Here is a 22,161-nt window from a genome sequence, read left to right on the forward strand (position 1 = left end):
ACTATAATCATCGACTCCAGTTTTGTCAAGAGAACTAAATGAGATGGAACTATTCCCATAAGCAGTATCTGCCAAACGACCTCTATATCCTGAAACAGTCTTTATCATTTACTGTTATATAGTCATGATACCAGCTTGGCGTTGATCTAGATGTAACTTAAAATTATACTCACCAACATTAACGTAAAGTAAACTCAAACAATATTTCTAAAGTGGCTCTGATTTTAGAAACGTTATTTTCAAACGGACACTCCTAAGTTGTAAAAGTGTTCTTGTGAATTGAAGGGAGTAATGTCTTGTAATGAAATTGTTTTACTAGAACGAACTTGCCTTTATTTAATACTGCACTTAATGTATTTTATATGCCACATATCCTATTAACACATATTACAAGATATAGGCATCATTCCAAATACGACTGAAAGGACAACGAAGCTTTTGACTGGGTTAAATTGATCTTGTAACATATGTTAGACATGGGATTACACCTTCTCAGTAAAGTACTGATTTTATTACATTTGTCACGTTGATTCGAACCAACTCTCACAGCGCCAGGCAACTAATCGCCCTCATACAACAATATCAGCGATCTAACCCACTCAGCCACCGTGGCTCCCATCAGGTGACTTACTCTGAGAGTGTATGTTCGAGTCTCGGATGGGACTCCGCCTAATAAAAGTACTAGAATCTGTACTTTACTAAGAAGGTTTTATCCAAATATAGGATATGACATGTAACTATAACCACTTTCTGGGTTGCATTGTGTATTTATAGATTAATCATGATCCGTGGTGTCTTAGTGTCCATAAGGAGTATATTTGGTAGAATCAGAGTGAGAGAATCTGGTGATTGTTCACTTTCCTGTGATGTTACATTCTAGTACTGGCTAATTTAAAGAGAATTTTATATTTCTTAACAAAATAATAATGCTGTTTTCTGTTTTTTCCAGCAGCTTCCACAACTGTGTTCATCCGTCTCACCCTCAATGCAATTTTGGTAGATATCTGACGACGTAAAAGCGTTTGAAAGCCTGCTTCTATTTGTTTTACGGAAATGGTCTTTAGACCATAAACATGAACTTCAGATATAGATCCAGAACAAATACACGCACGTGCATATGGAGCATAATGTCTTTGAGTTCCACATCTGCTTTACACAAGCAGGGCAAACTTCAGTAGCTAAAATAATTACGAAGGATGAAGGAGTGACTGTATTTTGTCAATATCTAACATCACAGACAATCAATGCAGAGTGATTCATTTATCTTAATGAAAAATCAGTGATTGTCTTGCTATCCAATCATGTAGGTTTTTGTGGTGAAATAGCTGGAATGCACACACAGCTAAAAAGTATAAGCATTAGAAAACACCGTATCCCTTCAATTGCTACTTAACAGAGCCAGATGTACTCTCATTAGACAAACTGTGAAAGAACAAAGATGATAGTCGCGAAAAGGCTGCATATTTAATTCTTGTCGGTAACATTTCTTTACTGTCCAAACACATCGACGTGAGATTTTCAGTTGTAAGCTTATGTAGCTCTGTGAACAGCAAGATGACAAAGTCAGTCATTCATGAGAACATGTTCCTAACTTTAATAACGTGCCTCATATTTGATGTGGCTATTTGTCAACTGCCAAATACACCGACCTATAGATCGCTAGTCTTCAAGAACATAGGCATCAAGTTATGCCAACTCAAATGTGCTGAGAATGGCTTCTGTCGATCTATTGAATACACTATTTCGACACTCACTTGCCACCTATCAGAAATGGATCATGATACGACTACGAATGAGGCACAACACTTCGTTGGATCTAAGGACTTGGCAGATGTAAGTTTGTGTGAGTTGATTTGGATCAATGTTGTGTATCCTCGTATGGAAATTTGGCTATCATGATCTCTATGTGTTTACAAGATATGAACATTGTGTCTACAAACATTTCTAGCCAGAATTTCCTGTTCCTTTGCATGAAGTGGGTCATTAGAGAATACATACCATCCTTTGGAGAGGGGTTTAATAAGTTGAAAGAACTTGTCCCCGATCCTTTTCACATTGTGAACAACATACATGTATATTTAAACTAAAATACCATCCATCTAGTAGCCATGAATGCTGCTGACAGTATCGGACGGGGATGCCAATGTTGTCTACAGATATGCCACATACATCTAAATAAAAATGAGTTTTTCAGTCATTCTAAAAAAGTCCAAATATGAATGCATTGAGTCTGGTTCTGTCATTCCAAAGCGCCACAACAGACACAGAAATACACGAAAGAAAGAACTCCCAATGGTGTAGCTGCTTTTTTTGTTTGCGCGTCGTCATTTATGGCTATGAATCATTCGTGCCCAACTCGGGACAAACCGAATACTGACTCGTGCCCCTCTAGAAAGATTTGGTATTGGCGTATGGACATCGGAACTACTTTAAACAAGAATGACAGCCATGTTTAATTCCAACAGTACTAAATATTACTGAAGCACTCGAAAGTTTCTGCTTTTAAACTATTTGAACCTATATTAAACAGTCATAATCATGATGGTTTGTTGAAAACATATTCTAACGCAACTGTTAAAAGCTGTTCACCATATATTTCCAAATGTATATTTCTAAATAGGGTTTAACAATCTCAAATAGGATTGTTTATATGAATGGGCAGTTAAATAACCTTTTTTTCAGCTGTTCTAAGTCCCAAAGTAGATACAAAACACTCTCAAACCGAATAATTCGTCGAGAATATAATCATGATTTATTTTACGGGATGTCTACCAGTTGCCTAATCTTGCATGTATAACATTGCTACCATTCACCTGGTGAAACTTAAAATGAATACTCTGAAAACATTTTGAAGGACCCCAAGAAACATCAGAGTACAGTACCCCAGTAACGTGAAATGTAAACGTCAAATTAGGCAACTCAGTTCTGTTAGCTATGCTCTATATAATGTCAAAACGACGATACATATATTTCACTGTCTTTTAAGCACTCACAAAATGCCATAACCGATTTAAGTACTTTGGATAATTTTTATCAGAGTAACTCAATCCTTACGCACATTCTGATTGGTTTTCGTATTTACGTACATAACATTCATCGAAGAGGGGAGACTTCTTGGAGGTCACGGAAAAAGGCGAGAGGTGACGAATGGCTATGAATGCTATTTTAGGCCAAGTGTGCGAATGGCGGCTGCTACCGGTAGGACAGGACATGCTGTTATTTGGCATGAACATCTGGTGTGATAACTGATTTTCAGTGGTCCATTAAAACAATTTCAACAATGTTGCTTCTGAAAATAGTCAAGACTAGCTTCTTGTTCTGTATTGCTCTGACGTTTTACCTTTCCTGATGGATGGATCTACACTAGAGAGACCATAGCTTTTGATAGTAATTCGAAACGCTTTCCAAAAAAGAAACAGAGTGAGTGAGTGAGTTAATATCTGACGTCACATAGGCAATATTTCAGCCATATCGTGACGAGACCCAGTGGGCACATCAACGTTGTTTCAACGTTGAGAATAGGTTGGTCCTCAACGTTGAAATGAGATGGAAAATAGGTTGTATATGAACGTTTTTTAGAGGTAGATATCCGACGTGGAATCAACGTTGAAGATTGACATATTATTAACGTTGAAAATGGGTTGTTCCGTTGTTGTGTATGGGAGTTTTTCTTATATTTAGAAATATAACGTAAACACGTGAAAATTCAACCAAGGTTGCAATACTTGTATGTCTTATTTTGTTCATTACACAACCTGTACCTCAACGGGACGATTCCAAGCGATTTCCAGGAAAATGGCCCCTTCACGCCTTGTGTTCTTGCGCTCCAAACAGATTAGTTTTAAAACGCCTATCAGTCGTGCTAGAATGATCTTGCGCGTTCGTTTTGTAAATTACATTTAGCGGTCCTAAATCAACGATAAAGGACCGCAAAATTGAAAACGGAATAGCTTTATCTTCTAATTTAAAACCTTAGAAAGACTGTTTATTTTAATACTGAATAATGTTACAGACAGAATACTGCCTTGTAGAACACCCTGATGATGATTATAATGATCAGACAGAGTCGTTCCCACTCGGACTTGAAATTGACTGTCATTTAAAAACTGTGATATATATATTGAGGCAAACGGCCACGTAGTCGAAAGTCATGTAACTATTTTAAAATGTCATGCTTCCAGGTAGTATCATATACTTTTTCAAGATCAAAGAATACTGATATTGCATGTTGTTAAGTAATAATAGCATTTCTCAAAAAGAATTCTAAGCGTACTAAATGATCAATAGTTCTTCTATTCTTCCGAAAACCACATTGAATATTTGTAATGGGGTTATTGGTTTCCAGATACCAAATTAATCTGTTATTTATCATTCGTTCCATGGTTGTACAGACGCAGCTGGTTAAAGATATCGGTCTGTAATTAGATAGATCTGTATGATCCCGTCCAGGTTTTGGTATGGGGACCACAATTGCATTTCGCCACGAAAGAGGAAAGTTTCCAGACGTCCAAATTCTGTCAAATATATGTAAAAGGGTCTCGAGACATGATTCAGGCAAGTGTTTCAGTAGTTGATAGTGAATATTGTCGTCACCCGCTGCGGTATCATGAGCTTGCTCAATAGCTGTAAAAAGCTCATGTAATGAAAACACTTCATTATAGTCTTCACCGTTATTTGAACCAAACTTAATCAAGATCTGTTCCTGTGGTTTCTGATATCTCTGAAAATTAGGAACATAATTTTCCGATGAAGAGTTTTTGGCAAAGGTTTCGCCAATTTTATTTGCAATGTCAGATTTGTTAGTGATTAAATTGTCAGTATCTCTAAGATGGTGAACAACCGATTTAGAACCTTTGCCGTTTATTCTCTGAACCATGTTCCACACCTTAGACATGGGCGTCCGTGAATTAATTTTGGAGACATACTTTCTCCAAGATTGACGCATGTTTTGCATATATGCATGTCGTGCTTTGGCACTAGTAATTTTAACATTGTTCAAGTTATGAACAGTAGGGTGTCTGCGAAAATAGTTTTCTGCTTTCTTCCTACATTTGTTGCATTCCTACATGTGTTCGTCATTAAACTATGGTATACGAAAATGAGGAGTTGCAGAGGAATTAAGAATTGTTTGGTCAGCAATTTCATTCAGTTTTGTTGAAAACAGATGGATTGGATCTTGTACATTATTGAAGTGGTCAGGTGTTAATTTTTCAACACATAATTGTTCATACAAAGGCCAGTTTATCTTCATAAAGTTCCACCATGATGAAGGTGGATTCTGATCTGGTGGTGTTATAGCTTTCAGGACAGTAGGGAAGTGATCGCTTCCACAAAGGTCATCATGTACAGACCATTCAAATTCATTGTAAATGTTTGACTCTGAGAGGACTAGATCAAGTGAAGAATATATTCTAATGGCTGGGTGGAATAAGTGCTGGAATCATCATTACAAACACTTAAATTATTATCAGAAATAAAATCTTCTATAACTTTCCCTTTATTGTTTGTATTTGTACTACCCCATAGAGGGTTATGCCCATTCAGATCGCCCATGATGATGCAGGGCTTTTGGAGCTGATCATACAAATATTGAAGGTCAGATTGTCGAAGAACTGATGAAGGTGGTACATATTAAGAGCACAACGTAAGAGCAATGTGCAAAAAAAGTCGGATAGCAACAACTTGAAGATTAGTATTCAGCTGAACGGCGCTATGAATCATGTCCTGTCTGACCAGGATAGTAGATCCTCAAGTCGCTTTGTCCCCTTCAGGAGAAAATGAGTGGTAACCAGTGTGTTGTCGTAAGTTAAAAGCATCATTATGTCTAAGAAATGTCTCCTGGAGACATATTGCTGACGGCTTAAAATCCTGTATTAACCAAAGAATCTCAATATAATTTTTCCTAAGTCCTCTGCAGTTCCATAGGATCAAATTTGGTGACTGAGTCACGGTGGCACAATATGTGAGCGCTCACGAAAGCGGGAGGAAGAGAGATCCATCCTGTCATCCTTTGAAGAAGGAGTTACCTCCATATCCAAAGGATCAAAATTGTTATGCACAGGTACCTCCGAAAAAATAGGGGCCCTGGTCTTTTGCTGTTATTTAATCCCTTTTGTGTGCGTGTGTTTCTGTGACATATGAACAGTGCCCGTCTTCTTAGTTGTTAGCTCAGACTGACGGACTGTCTGATCAACAACTTCATTTTGAGTTTGAGTCTCTGTCTCTGAAGTTGTTATCGTATTAGCTTCAGTAATGGTGTTGATATTGACGGGCTGATCTGACCTGATCCATGTCATTTCAGTCTGGCACATGATTGATGCAGCTGAAACAGGGCGTGACACAGCAGCAGAATATGTGATGTTTGAAGGTGTCGACTGGTTGGCTACTAGCTTTTTTTGCTTCAGCAAAAGCAATATTGTTTTGACATTTGACCTTGATAATCTGTGCTTGCCTTTGCCACTGAGGGCACAGCTTTGAGGAGGCCATATTTCTGTCACCACAATTTGTACAATGGAAATCATTTTCACAGTCTGAGCCATCATGGTTGCCACTGCAACGATGACAAACCAGTGAGTTGAGCATGGACAAACAGGACCAACAGGAGTGTGAGCCATGACCAAATTGTTGACAATTATAACATCAGAGTGGATTTGGGATGTACATCTCCACTCCAATATTAAAATAACCAGCTCAGATAAATTGAGGAAGTGTTGACCGGGAAAAAGTAAACAGATAAGTATTTGTTTTCCTGATGATCCCATCTCTTTTTGTGGGAAAACGTTTGATGTGACACCTTGACTTTCAAGTTCGGCTGCAATTTCCTGTTCAGACATGTCGAGGAGGCTGTGAGCTCTATCCCGGACAATGCAACGACAAGAGTTCAACGTCCTGTGCACAGACACAGCAACCTCAACATTGGCAAATTGAGTAACTGACAACAGATTCAGAGAGTGCTGTCACCATGCACATTCCACAAGAAAGGAACCGCCACGCAGACGAGGAACGTTCTTAACTTTGCCACAAATTCCTTGAACTGCTTTGGATATGGCAAATGGATTCAATTTAATTGGTTCATGGTCACAAGCCTCAATTACTAAGAATCGAACCCATGAGTCTATGTTTTGAGAAACAATTTCATGTGTATGATCATTTTCCAGGCGTCTCTTTTTTTCATTTCGAATTGAACCAGAATTGTGTTGTGACATGATGAATAAATAGTGTCCAGCATCACCGCTCCCCACCCGCCACCAAGTGTCAACGAGGACTGTGTTAAAATGCACCGGATATCCAGATACAAACACCAGGGATACAGGGATGCTATACTCCAGTAAATTATGACTTGAATAGCCTTCTTTGTCTAATAAATTCATTGCTCGGCTGGTTCTGCCCATAACAATAATTCATAGACATACAGTATTCAGCGGTCAACATTACCAGATTGACCCAAGAGCCACCGCCTTCTGGCATAGGACTCTAGGCATTAAATACATCGATAATTTGTAAAGTAGAAATCGAAATGGCCAAGACCTAAAAATTAGTTAAGTGTGAAGAAAGTGTTTACTATGCACAGGGCTTGGCGTGACCAGCCGATTGATAGAAATGGGCCAATTCTACCACCCGTCTGGGTGAAGTAAGGGGCGAAGTGGTGTGTTGGGCAAAGGAACACTATTCCTGGAACCAGTGACCTCAACCACCAGACTCCCGTCCTCCACCGACATAGGGGCACAACCCACGGCAAACAGGTTGGTGGACCAAATATGCCCCCGGGCCCACACGGGGGGTTGAAGAGCTCTTAGCGTTACCCAGCACCACGAGGAGGTGGCGCTTCACGGGTGCCTCAAGTGCATTAAGTCTGTCACCATATTATACAAACAAAAGACGTGAATAATGCAAACAGTTTATTCCTGTGTGTAACAATAACAAATGTATCTATATGCAACTCTCTCCCTCTCTTGTTTATGGTGCAGAGGTATTTTGTACAAGAAAACCTCTTTGACCTTGACCTCTCTCAAATCAGGTGGAGAAACACTTCTAAATCTCACCTTTCCTTAACCTCTAGCCACGCCTCCATGTTTGGCTTTATGTAGCGACATGAGCATGTGCTCCAAGGTGGACATGGCGCAGTGGAATCGTCGTTTATCACTATCCTCTGTATCTGAATAAAAAATTTAAAGCATCTAACATATTGACTAAGGTGAGTGAGCTTAGTTTTATGTCGCACTCAGTTTTCCAGCTTAATGGCGGCGGTGTGTAAATAATCGAGTCTGCACCAGACGATCCAGTGATCAACATCATTAGCATGGATCTACGCAATTGGGAAACGATGACATGTGTCAACCAAGTCAGCGAGCCTGACCATCCGATCCCGTTAGTTATTGAAGATCAGTTATCACCCGGATATTGTATCAAACTATTTGTCCTGCTTGATCTTGTTTTAGGTTCGAGCTGGCTCCTGTGATCTGAAGACTTGTCCAAACATGAGGTGTTTGGAGACTCGAACTGGCAAAACTGAATGTGTGAAAGGTAAATATGTACCGTGTAAAACTTTAATCCTCTTCCAGTCACAAACTTTTAACGAGCCACTCAATGATCACTTAGTCCATGTTGTCGCATTGTTCGGTTGAACACTTGGTTTGTCTTTGCATGTGTTTGTGACGGAAAGGTATCATAACAGTTCAATATTTAATAGTGATTCATAACAAAGTGCACACGAATTTGTTGGAATAGTACATTGCAGCAGGGCATTGAGTCATCCCACAGATGGCATCCTTACCTTGTCTGTTAGGGTTAACCTCTTTGGTCATGTGTACAATGCCTTCGACGTCGGATCAGAAGGTCCGTGTTATATTATTTATGTTTATTGGGAATAATGAAGATACTTCTTCAGTGTATTTAGTATCAGCCTCATACCTCGTCATATTATAAGGAAAATGGAAAATAATTATAACATTATTAGATAGTCTTGTTGGAGATGTTTCCTGTCAGCCAGTATATGGTCTATCATATGTGCTATCCCGCCCAGTGCTGGACTAATAAGTGACCTTCATTGAAATCACGTAGAGTATTTGTGTTTGTTCAACTGTTTTAGGAAGAGGACTCAAATCACAGCTAATAATAAATATTTTTGTCATTTTCTTAAATTTATGTCATTGAATAAGTGATGAAACATATATCCATAGTCATTTGAACTATCTTCTAAAGGTAGCGTCCACTGTACCAAAACCTTGTGTTCAAAATTAACAATCAAATAGTGATCACACTAAGTGTTGGGGAAAAGGGTGAGGGCATCCTTCTCCAAATGTGGTATCCATAACAACCACATGCACAGGCAAGTAGCTATAGCATCGTTAATAAATTCTCATACCTGAAATGGATTTTCAATCCTTTCCCCTTCTAAAGGTTTTCCGTTTCATTTAAAAAAAAAAAAACATTAGAAAACGTATTGAAGAATAATATAATTGAGATGTTTGGGATGGTAATACATGTGTTTTACATACACGCTACTCTCTTTCTAGATGTGGATTTTTTTGTATTTACGAATGATTACATGTCTTACTTCAGAAAAATGGAATCATATTGAACTTAACACTACTCTCCTCGATGCCTGCATGGTTGGAGATTTGGCCCTCGTCAAGTTCATTTTGTCTGATGGCCGGGCAGATATCAACTCAATAGGGAAGGACAACATGACACCAGTGATGCATGCTGCAAAGGAGGGACATGAAGAAGTGTTTGACCTACTCGTCAGGGGAAGGTGCCAACGTGTCTTTAGTGGATGATAAAGATAGGAACATTCTTCATTTAGCTTGTATTGGAGGAAATGTTGAAATAGTAAAGTATGCCCTCACCAAGAATATTGTGGGCATCAACAGTCGAGGAACGGATGGGTGGACACCAGCAATGATTGCAGCTTTATACAAAAGAAAGGACGTGTTTGATTTACTTGTGGGGGCAGGGGCAGATCTGTTACTGTTGAATGAGCTCAAAGAAACCATACTTCATGTGGCCTGTGAAGGGGGGTAATGTTGAGATAGTCAAGTATCTCATGAAACATGACATTGTGGACATTGACAGTCGAGACTTGAACGATGAGACACCAGTAATGGCCAGTGTTGGACATGAGGATGTGTTTCACGTTCTTGTGAAGGCAGGAGCAGATCTATCGCTAGTGAATAGTGACAACGAAACCATCCTTCATTTGGCCTGTCAAGGAGGAATTATTAAAATAATCAAGTACCTTATGAAACATGACATTGTGGACATCGGGAGTCGAGATGTTGTCGGTTGGACACCAGTAATGCATGCAGTCAATGATGGACGTGAGGATGTGTTCAACTTCCTTGTTGAAAAAGGGGCAGATCTGTCACAAGTGAGTTATGACGAAGAAAACATCCTTCATTTGGCCTGTGGAGGACGTAATGTTGAGATAATCAAGTACCTGCTGAGACATGCAGTTGTGGACATTGACAGTCGAGACATCAACGGCTGGACACCAGTAATGTATGCAGTCAGTTATGGACATAAAAATATGCTTGACATTCTTGTGAAGGCAGGAGCAGATATGTCAGTAGTGAGTTATGACAAAGAAAACATCCTTCATTTGGCCTGTGGAGGAGGTAATGTTGAGATAATCAAGTACCTGCTGAGACATGCATTTGTGGACATTGACAGTCGAGACATCAACGGTTGGACACCAGGAATGCATGCAGCCAGTAATGGACATAAGGATGTGTTTGACGTTCTTGTGGAGGCAGGAGCAGATATGTCAGTAGTGAGTAATGACAAAGAAAACATCCTTCATTTGGCCTGTGGAGGAGGTAATGTTGAGATAATCAAGTACCTGCTGAGACATGCAGTTGTGGACATTGAAAGTCGAGACATCAACGGTTGGACACCAGGAATGTATGCAGCCAGTAACGGACATAAGGATGTGTTTGACGTTCTTGTGGAGGCAGGAGCAGATATGTCAGTAGTGAGTAATGACAAAGAAAACATCCTTCATTTGGCCTGTGGAGGAGGTAATGTTGAGATAATCAAGTACCTGCTGAGACATGCATTTGTGGACATTGACAGTCAAGACATCAACGGTTGGACACCAGGAATGCATGCAGCCAGTTATGGACATAAGGATGTGTTTGACGTTCTTGTGGAGGCAGGGGCAGATCTGTCACAAGTGGGTAATAAGAAAGAAACTATACTTCATGTGTCTTGTGAAAAAGGAAATGTTGAGATAATCAAGTACCTCTTGACACATAAAATTGTCGACATCGACAGTCGAGATGAGAAAGGCTTGACTCCCATAATGCATACAACAATAGACAAAAGGAAAGACGTGTTTGACTTACTTGTGAAAGGGGGCGCTGATCTGTCAATACTGGATAAAAACAATAACAACATCCTTCATCTGGCCTGTAATCACGACAGTGTTGAGATAATCAAGCAACTCCTGACAGACAAGCTTGTGGATATCAACAGTCGAGATGAGGACGACTGTACGTCAGCAATGATTGCAGCGCGTGACGGACATGAGGCTGTCTTTAACTTACTTGTTGAGAATGGGGCTGATCTAACAATTATAAATGATGTTGGTGATAACATCCTAAATATGGCTTGTGAAGGAGGGAATGTACACATAGTGGAGTATGTTTCAACACGACACATTGTTGAGGGACCGTACAGGGAGGACGATCCATGTTGAAGGAGTCTCTAACATATGTAAAGACATATTTTAGAAACGATTTCTTCATCGTTCTTTCTGGTAAATCAATACTGAACTTTCGTATTGATAACATTAACACAAAATAGGGGTATTAATCATTGATGCCAGAAGTAGACGTTGTAATGAGCACCAAGTTTTTCCCCACATTTCTTTATGCACGTAAACTGGAATTGCTGGTTTGATTTCAAAATCATAACTGAACCAACGCACCATTTCTACAATAAATCACGACAGCCTATTCGAACATACCGACGTTAAACCGTTGTCCGTGGAGCTGAAATGAACGTCATATGTTACTGCAATAGCTACGCCATCCCTTGCATAAAAAGGGGGCGGTGGGACATCCCTGTGGTAAAAGCGTTCTCTGTAACATCATTTTGTCTGACTTTTCGTTCAGTGGAAAGCAATGTATGTCTCTATGTTTTCACACAAATGTACTGACAAAATAGCTTACATGACGTCCTGTCTCGAAGATCGTTTGTCATTCACTAAATATTTAAATACCTAAACTGGCCAATCAGAATATTCATCAATACAAATGTTTATAATGAATTGTTCAGTATGATGGAATTGTACCACAAACATATCGGGTAATAAACAAAATAGCTCACATGACATCCATCGTCGAATATTGTTATTTTTCAGTAAATATTTTGTCTTACACATTTGAATTGAAAACCAGAATATCAATATCATCAATACGAATGTACAAACTTCATTCTCCATACATAGAGGATTGTACCACAAACATATCAATTTCCAAAGACTTTTACAGAAGAATACTTTGCTCCACCAGTACCCTGAGGAACTAAACGGCATATACAAAATGTTTCAATCAGTGAAGAAGATTGGAAACAGCCTCAAGAAACGCTTTGTTCAGAATAAGTAATATTCTTCATTTATTTGGTTACGCAAAATTAAATTTATTTTAGTAATGATTACTTCACACCAATCCCTCAAAATGTTTTAATGTAATGTGTTATATATACAATGGAAACATTTCCGCTATTTAGAAACCTATTAAATATATCAATGTTATACTATGGTACTCGACGTCTGTTATCCTTGAATGTGCTGGTTCTTCCAGAAGTCAAAATGCATTTGGCTTAGAACTTGTAGAATGCCCTTTGTACATTTGGCAATACTCTAAACAGGATGAAAATATTCTGGAATGTGTATGCAACATTCGCAAATCAACCGCCAGCAACTTTGAATTCCTTTCTTATGGATGTTGAGTCACGTTACCGAGATCGTTTTTAAAGACCATGGTTATATGAACCATGAAAATGAAAATCCAAGTGATCTAGAAACAGATAACATTCTGATAGAATCTTACATTCTCACTCATTACCTGGTGGTATGTGAATTTGATCCTTTATCTATGTTTTAAGTAGGATGACTTCCAGTAACTGTGATCATGTTCAATACAGAGATATCGAAAACAGCCTTGGGGGCAATAATCTTCACCACTCCGAAAAACTATTTTCTTTAATGATTTGTATCAGATAATCTCCATCTGAAGCGATAGTTTGGAAGATTTTCATGACAAATGTAATCATGTGTTACGGTTAATAATTTGACGTGACAAACGGTTTAAATGTCCGCTTTGAACCAGCAAAATAGAACACAGACAAGTCTGAAATATTCAATAATATATCGAGCGAACAATGACCAAGCTACAACGAATGACAATACAGATTTATAGCGCAGTGTAGTTGAGTCACAAATCTAAAATGCTGGGTCACAAATATAAAATATTAACTCACCAGAGTCTTGACATTTACAGTGAGAGCAGATGTACTGATTGAAAGTTGTTTACAATGGCAACAGTTGAACAGGCAAGCACGATCGTTCTTGAGATGATGGCAGACAGATGTGTATAACTCCAGTCATGTGAAAAGCCTGTGTCGCACTACACAACAACCAGCCTTTATATACCTCTTACACAGTTCTCGAACATTCTAGCAAAGCTAGGCTGCATCATTATTCTCTTAGACCGTTACGTGATTTTTCTCGAACATACGACCGGAAGTCGAAACAAAATAAAGCCAGCCAAGGGAGGCAACTCTGAGGTGCTATCAAAAAGGCATACCGCTAAAACTACATGGCTGTAGCGCTAGGCACGTGTCTGGCAGACAAAGAAATCCCATCGCCGTTAGCTCCTGTGGAAGTCGTAGCTTGCTGGCCAGCAGTAAGATGGGAGATGAAGGCCGGGGGCACGTGTCAGTCCCACTAACCAGCTGAAGCACATTCCCCACGTAGGACAAGGTGGCAGGCTTTGTGTGACTAGGAGGCTTGCTCCTGGAGACAATAGGCATGTCTTGTGTTGCCCGATCAGCGAACAAAGCCTGCCTGGGGTAAACCAGGTTGATCCCGTCAGCATCACCTGAAGCCCTAGGGTTCTCCCCTTGTGGGGAATGGCTCTCCGGTCAGGACAGTAAGTGATACCCAGCTTTCCCAGGAAGAGCACCTAAAGCCTTCACGGTACTGACAGATGAACCAGCCTTTGCCCTCGTCAAACAGTCAGTATTATTCATAGACATATTGCCATGATCAATACTCTCTTGATACATTCTCTGTAGAGAGTTGATTTTCGCCTCATTCCTCACTTCCATCTCCTTCATAGTCTGGCTAACTGAGGCTTGCAGCTCTGTTTTAAATGAGGAAAACAAATTTGCTATATCCAAATGAGAAGAATCAGATTTTGATCTAGACCTCGACTTTGATTTAGGCTCCGATCTCTGAGAAGAAGAGGGTGAATCAGGGGTGGATTTTGTAGGTTTACTAGCCTCGGAACATGGAGACCTCTTACGTTTTTTAGACTGAGACCTAGCTGCATCCATGTTAAGCCACTCATTTTCTGACAAGGCATAGCTTAACAAACAACTATCTACAAGGGTGAAGGGGGTCCCTGTAAAACACGCTAAGCAAAGAGGGTGTCCGCCCAGGTAGTCGACAAATGAAATTTCAATTTCAAGTCGACAAACCGAGTCCCGGTTTGTAGACAGGTGCTGTACCGCTTTTGTCGACTTCCCGGGTAGTGTTTAGATAATTAAGTACTGATGTTTTGACAGTAAATGATATACTCCAGTGAGTATATCATTAGTGTTTAGATATCAATCTTTTTTACAGTTTAAGAACAAAAGAACAAAGTCAATGATAATCCTATGCTCAAATCTCATGTCTTTGGATTGTTTCAGTAAATCGGTTATTGAGTTAAAGCAATTAGTATCGTTGGTGAATATAAATCAGTTGCAGAATGAATTCATTACCAAGTGCGAAATCAGCTATGCTGGTCGTGCTTGTTAAATCTCATAATAACGAACAAACGAACGAAGAAGCGAACGTGTTAAATCTCATTATGGCGAATGCTTTGGTACGTGTGACGCTGATAGACAACCTTCATGGCGGTAGGCATCCTTATCATCAGGGATACAAGTTCTGGATTGACAGAAAGTGGGCAGAGAAGACATACTGGAAATGTACACACCCTGGGTGCAGTGCCCATGTTATGACAGTGGACGACATGGTCAACGCTGTTGCCAACGGTCACAACCTCCGTGCCCCAGAGTACGAGACTGAAGTTGATGCATTCAAAGCCAAGCTCCACAATCGAGCCAGATCCGACCCTACAACCCCCATTCCTCAGATCTACCAAGATGAAATTGCCAAGTTGCGGAGAAACCCAGATGTAGCATCTGACGCACTTCTGAGACTGATTCCCACATACGATGCCATGAGGATGAGTATGTACCGCCAGAGACACAAGACAGTACCAAGACTGCCCCAGACCTTACAGGAGAATCTAGAGCTGCTAAGTGATGCTGACGTCCTATTTGCTGATGCGACTTTCTCAACATGCCCCAGGCTCTTCGACCAGATATATTCCATCCATGCTGAATTCCAAGGACATATGTTGCCACTCGTGTATGGACGCATGTCAGACAGAACCGAGGACTCATACATACAGATGTTTACCTATCTGAAGCAGACCTCGGCGAACCTAGGACATCAGCTGGTACCAACAACTTTCCAGATGGACTTTGAGCGTGCGTCCAACAATGCTGTTGTCTTCCCTGGAACCCAGAGACGTGGTTGTTTTTTCCACTACACACAGTGTATATGGCGCCGTGTCCAAAAGATCAGACTAGCAACTGAATACAAACACGATGAGGATGTAACCAAGCTTGTGAGACGAACCGCTGCAAAGTTGAAGACGTTTGGGTAGATGCCATCGGTGATGTTCCTCAAGGTGAAAAGGCAACACAGCTGACTGACTACGTCACGCCAACCTGGATCGAAGGCTCTTGGCCACTGTCTATGTGTAACCACTTTGGCAATGATGGACATCGTATCAACAACAATCTTGAAGGCTGGCACCATAAAATATGTAATTTTCTTAGTAAAATTGATATTTTATACTTATCCTGACTCATGCTTATTGCTTGTCTCTTTCCTCTTTCGAACTTAGTGGAACACTTGTATCTCCTATTGAAGTTCCCTTCAATAAAACGTAAAATCACTACCCACCGGAGTTGTCTCTGTTTCCATTTTGGCGGGAAACCGTAGCGCCACCATTCTCCCACGCTTCACTCTCTCCTGATTATGAGCCCGACACTTGAATTTGCAGGGAAATCCAAAGTGTCTAGTGTGGAGGTTGGGAGGGCTTACCTCATGAGTCAGGATAAGTATAAAATATCAATTTTACTCAGAAAATTACATATTTTTCCTTATCCTGACTCATGCTTATTGCTTGTAGAATCCGACGGAAATTCGTATTAGCACTGTATTAACTGCTAATCTCTGCTGCTGGTACCCTGTCCTTCCAGCTGTCTTCTGACGAGGGGACCACAATAGTTAACGTTTGGTCCTTTCTGCTGTTAACCTTTTATGTGGATTTTGCGACTCCATCCCTTGATGCAAGCACCAAGTGGAGAAGCGACCCTTTCCTGTACGAGTATTCTTACAAGTACTGGGTCTTATCACTTATGCTTGTCCTTAGACGTGCATTTAGACTTGAAGCAGAACTCTCCGGAGTGTAGGCTATTTTCCAGTCATGTGATAAAGGGCGAGACTTCGTCTCAACCTCTTTAAGGGACTGTCAACTGTTGTGCTACAACCAACGGCCCGAAATGAGAACTTCCTGGTAGTACTTCTTTTACTGCCAGGCTCTGCTGCTGCTGTAACCCTTCACTTTCAGCTTTCTCTGATGAAGGGACCACAATAGTTAACTTCTGGTCTTTGAGACTCCGTCTCAGCACCTTTGTGGGACTGTCAATTGTTGTGCTACAACAAGTGGGCCGAAATGGTGAATGCCAGAGCCGACCTCAGTGGCGATGTCCTTCAGGTAGTGGTTGGCAAACACCATGTCCCATTTCCAGAAGCAGCCCTCCATTATCGATCGAATAGAACAATTCCCATGTAGAGCGAGTGTTGAAGCCAGAGCTCTAACTTCATGAGGGTTGGAGGCTCTGGGAGGGAGGATCAAGTCCTGCTGCTCTGTAGGCCCGGAGTATGACAGTTCTGACCCAGATTGATATCTTAGTGCGGAAGACCTCCGTCTGTGTCGCTATCGATATCGGGAAAAAAAGACGCTTGAATTTTCCATCCCCTGGACCTGGATCTTTGTAGGTAGACTTGCAATGCTCTCACTGGGCACAAGGATAGGTCCTGCGTATCCTGCGGTCCAAGGACTGATGATAGTGTTGCGACGTGGAACTGTCTGTCTGGATGACCTGGCAGTTGATTATTTGCTATGAAGTCCCATCTCAGTCCCACATGCACAATGTTTTGATCTTCATCAAATCATGTTTTCTCGAAGGCCAGAGCATTTATTTCCAACATCCTTGCTGCTGTTGCTAAGGTGATCAGGAACAGCAGCGTCTATGTCAAGAACTTGAAGGATGTCCACTCTAATGGTTCGGAGATGACACTAGTGAGATGTCGTAGAACTACGTTGAGGCCCACGCCTGAGCTTTAAATCTCTGGTGTTGGTCCTCCAATTTATAAGAGCGTACTAAGGCCAGTAACTCTGGTACTTTCGTCAGTTGCACTCGTCCTCATGGGATAACTGAGCCCAATGCCGCTAGGTATGTTGAGAGTGTTGACCCTTTTGACCGCTTCCTTTGTCTAGGTGACAAAGGTAGTCCGCCACTTGAGGATGTGTCGCTTTTATGGCTGTGAATCCGGTCCTCGAAGTGTATGTCTCGAAGCGTCGCCACTTGTCGTCGTACAAGTTGCATGTAGACTTGCGTAAAGCTAGTGTAACTGCTTTCGCTGCCCTGGCGGAATATCCTCTCTTGTTCAAGCATGCCTTGATACAGTCCACACGTGTAACTGGAATACCTCTAGGTTGTCGTGCGCCTGCTTTGTGGGAGGATGTACTAGTAGATTTGTCCACTCTGGTAGTTGCAGTTGTGGCAGGCCTAGGTCTTGTATGAGAATAGGGAACCATATTCTCGCTGGCCAGTAAGGCGTGCCCAAAATCAGTTGGAGGTCCTTCGTCCGACTGATTTTCTGCAACACCCTCAGTATTAGAGCTGGTGGTGGAAAAGTGTAAGCGTTTAGTCCTTGCCAGGAGGTGCTGAGAGCATCCGGTGCCCATTCTCGTGGATCTGGTGACAAATGTTATCAGTTGACCCTTGTGGCGAAGAGGTCTATTAGTGGTGCTTCCATCTCAGGTATGATCTGCTTGAAGATCCCTGGATGTTGCAGTTGACCCTTGTGGCGAAGAGGTCTATTAGTGGTGCTTTCATCTCTGGTATGATCTGTTTGAAGATCCCTGGATGTAGCATCCATGATGGCTGCATTGGACGGGATAGTGCGTCTGCTATCACATTCTTGGCTCCTGGAATGTGGCATGTTCTTATGTGGATGTTCCGATTGTCTGTTATGCTGGCCAGTTGAAAGCAGATGTCCAGAAGGATCGCCGACCTTGTAGATCCTTCTGTGTATGTAGAACGCCACTGAAGAGTTGACTGTATGTACCGTCAGATGGGCATTCTTCAAAATGCTGGTCCAGTAGAGTATGGCGTTTATCACTGATTTCATTTCCAGCATGTTGATGTACAGATCTTTCTCTTCTATGGACCATATCCTAGCTGACACTTCATTGTCGAGGTGTGCTCCCCAACCTTGAAGAGATGCGTCCACATGGAGATGCGTCTTGCACACAGGCTCTGCTAAAATAGGTGCGTCTGCGACCAACGGATCTCTGGGGCCACCATATTAGATATGGTTTGAGTCCATCCGGGGGTTCGAAGGGGTCCGGATTGTATAGTTGTACATTCACGAAGACCTTTATAGGCTTAGTTGTAGACTCCCTCTGTGGGTCATGTCCTGTGCTGACTTGAGAAGACCCAACAGACTCTGCCACTTCGTAGAAATAACGGAGAGAGTAGTGCTTGTCCGTGTCTGCGATCGTTGTGAAGCCAATATAAAATAGTCTGGCTGCGGCCATCCAAAGTCCGTCCAACGTATGTTGCTGTAATTCGGCTAATGAATTGTCTTCAATGTTGACAGGGAAGGTATCTAACCCCGTGAAGGCAGCCAAATCATGTAGGTCCTGTCTAACTGGACTGTAATAGAGGCCTTCCTCTCATATTGACAAGTTGTTGTCACTTGTAACCCATTTCCTGACATGTGAACTATGGCCGACCTCTGCGCAGGGCTTTGTCTCTCATGGTCCAATCAAAATAAGGCATTTTGATTCCTTTGGTTTCCCGCGATGTGACGTCACCGGTGTAGCAGGAAAAAGGTCCTTGTAGAATCTAGTACCGCCATTGATATCTTATCACCACTCAGTCTTGTCCATAGCCTTCCGGAGTTGCACGAGTGACCACGTGTATCGAGGGTTGAATGGAAAACGCGCGAAATATTTCGCCGCGTTATACCGATGTAGGTAGGCTGTTTTCCAGGCGGCTGTGACTGGAACTTCAGTCCTGAAGATAATGCAGTCGCCCTTTTATACCGATGATCAGCTGAAATCTTCACGCCCTCAGTATTGCTAATGTAGACTGCATACAACGATCTCAAGGAAGCGTCGTAATTGTAGAGTCGATGCTGAGCTTTGTTGTAAATTCTACCCTGGGAGTCGTTGACGATTTTGTAGTTAGCTAGCCTTAGCAAGGCTGCTGCTGAACCACGCCCGTATGAATATCTGCAGATCTGTACTGAAGTGAAAATCTCTATATGGCCATGAGTCTTCTGATGGAGATATATCAATCCATGGGAATCCCGTCGTGTATTCAGTCTGAAAGTCTGCGCCGTTGATGAATTCGGACAAGAGTACCCCTCTTGAACTTCATTACATGTCCCTCAGACTGTGCGCCGACGAAGATCTTTCTCTTCTAGGCTGAAGCTAGGTCCAGTCCACCATAGTGTCCTGGTTGAACATCCTTGGAGATCTGCGTAGCGATCTGCATGGTGGTCTGCGTGGGGCATCTGTATGGCGCCCTGTGTGTAGGTGATCGACTTGTAGTCCAGGATTGCCTTCCTGGCAATGTATTCCCTAAGTGGAGATTCCCGTGAAGATCTGCGAGGAGTTGTTGATGCCCTTGAGGGAGGTAGTCGGCGTGAAGGTCATTTATTAGGCTCATTATCTGTTAACGGTCTCTGAAGATTGTGCCGATTGTGCCGCCTTGCACGTAGGTTGCTGACGGCATGTAGCGTTCTGTTGAGAAACTAAGTACTGCGATGTGTCTGCATTCTAGATGGCCTGCGCCGAATGCTCTCGCACAGGCTTGTTGACGGCATGTAGCGTGCAGTACTGATGTACTGCGACGTCTCTGCTGTGTAGATGGCCTGGCTCTTTTGACAGCCTATAGACCTGAGCACCGCTGAGATCGTAGATCGTCCTTCACTGGGGATCTGCGTGGAGACCTGCGTGAAGACCTGCATTAAGACCTTCGTGGAGACCTGCGCGGAGATCAGCGTGGAGAGAAGCCTGGTGAACTGTGTTTGTAAGGTGACCTGTGTGGCGGAAGTGAGCGTCTCTTGGTTTGCGAATGCCACAGTGAATCCCTCAACGATCTATGCGATGTCGAAGATGTTCTTCAAAACTGTGTCCGAAGTCCTTCGCGATTCATCTGATTCATCTGATTCGGCTTCTGGGGATAGACATGTCACCTTTCGTGAGTGCCTACGCGAATGCTGATCATCGGATTCGGCATCTGGGGATAGATGTGTCGTCCTTCGCGAGTGCCTTCGCGAATGCTGATCATCTGATTCGGCTTCTGTGGATAGACGTGTCGCCCTTCGTGAGTGCCTACGCGAATGCTGATCATCGGATTCGGCATCTGGGGATAGACGTGCATCGTCACATTGCTGGAGGGCCTCTCTGAAGCATCGTCTGCGTTGGAACCTTCGCGAAGGTCCGGGTCCTCCATCATCTCCATGATCTGCAGTGAGAACTGCTGCATGAAGTCCCCCGGGTTGAATGTCTGCGGTGAGAGATGAGCTGCCCTCTCTGCGATGGTAGCGATATGGTCCAGGGATCGCTCATCTGACGTCAGTGTAGATACCTCGGACTGCATAAACAACTGCGCTGATGGCACTGTTGCTGAGGCCCTCTTCTTGCCGCGATGTATCTCAGGGATGATGAGCAGCAGCTCGTCGTTGAGTCCTCTTTCCGTCATCGTAACAATCTCGGCCAAGAAAGTTCTTGTAGTCTGCGCAGACGTCCCCGTAGAGTTGGTCGTCATCTTAGGGGTGTGAAGCCTTCTCTGCTTAGAGGATGGCTTCTTCTTCTTAGTCTGCGATGACGGGATGTCCGGAGCTGCAACCCTCATCTTAGAGGTGGCGGACAACATCCCACGCACATTCCCCGCGGGAAGTCTCCGGCGCATCACTTGAAGGAAGAGGGTTGTCTGACATCAGTTGACCCTTGAGGGGCTTATCCAGGATTTGACAAAGCCGTCTTGACCTGTCTGCAGTACGTCTAAGTATGCAAAGAAGGTATTAATTAAATGCAAATATGGTTAATTGCTGACAATAATGCAGCGCAAGCTGGAAGTACATGGCATAGTGCCACTAGGGCACAGTTGATGCGGGTCAGCAGCAGAGAATCTAAATCTACAATGAAAACAGGATTTCATGAAACGTAAACAACTGAACAAACACGGACAAACCGTGAATAAACAGTGCAAAATACGAATAATTTCAACCCATATTGTTGTAAGAAACTAGCTAAACCTGTATAAAGGAAAAATAAAGTGTAATAACTAATTAATAAAAGGATATAGTGCCGTATAGGACACAGGCGCTCTCACATCCTGCTCACAGGGCGAAGAAGGAGAGAGTGAAGCGTGGGAGAACGGTGGCCGCCACGGTTTCCCGCCAAAATGGAAACAGACAACTCTGGTGGGTAGTGATTTTATGTCTGTTTTATTGAAGGGAACTTCAATAGGAGATACAGGTGGTCCACTAAGTTCGCAAGAGGAAAG

General features: G+C 42.2%; 1 long non-coding RNA gene across 1 annotated transcript; it reads left to right on the forward strand.

The window, feature by feature from the left end:
- Positions 1 to 1,008: 1,008 nt before the first annotated feature.
- On the forward strand, positions 1,009 to 21,886 carry LOC124258408. The gene is made up of 3 exons (XR_006893591.1): positions 1,009 to 1,020; positions 14,158 to 14,160; positions 21,782 to 21,886. It is a non-coding gene; the product is annotated as an uncharacterized LOC124258408 (long non-coding RNA).
- Positions 21,887 to 22,161: the final 275 nt, after the last annotated feature.

This window comes from Haliotis rubra, unplaced genomic scaffold (assembly GCF_003918875.1).
Source record: "Haliotis rubra isolate DU_JTF1 unplaced genomic scaffold, ASM391887v1 Scf691, whole genome shotgun sequence".
NCBI classification, from domain to species: domain Eukaryota; kingdom Metazoa; phylum Mollusca; class Gastropoda; order Lepetellida; family Haliotidae; genus Haliotis; species Haliotis rubra.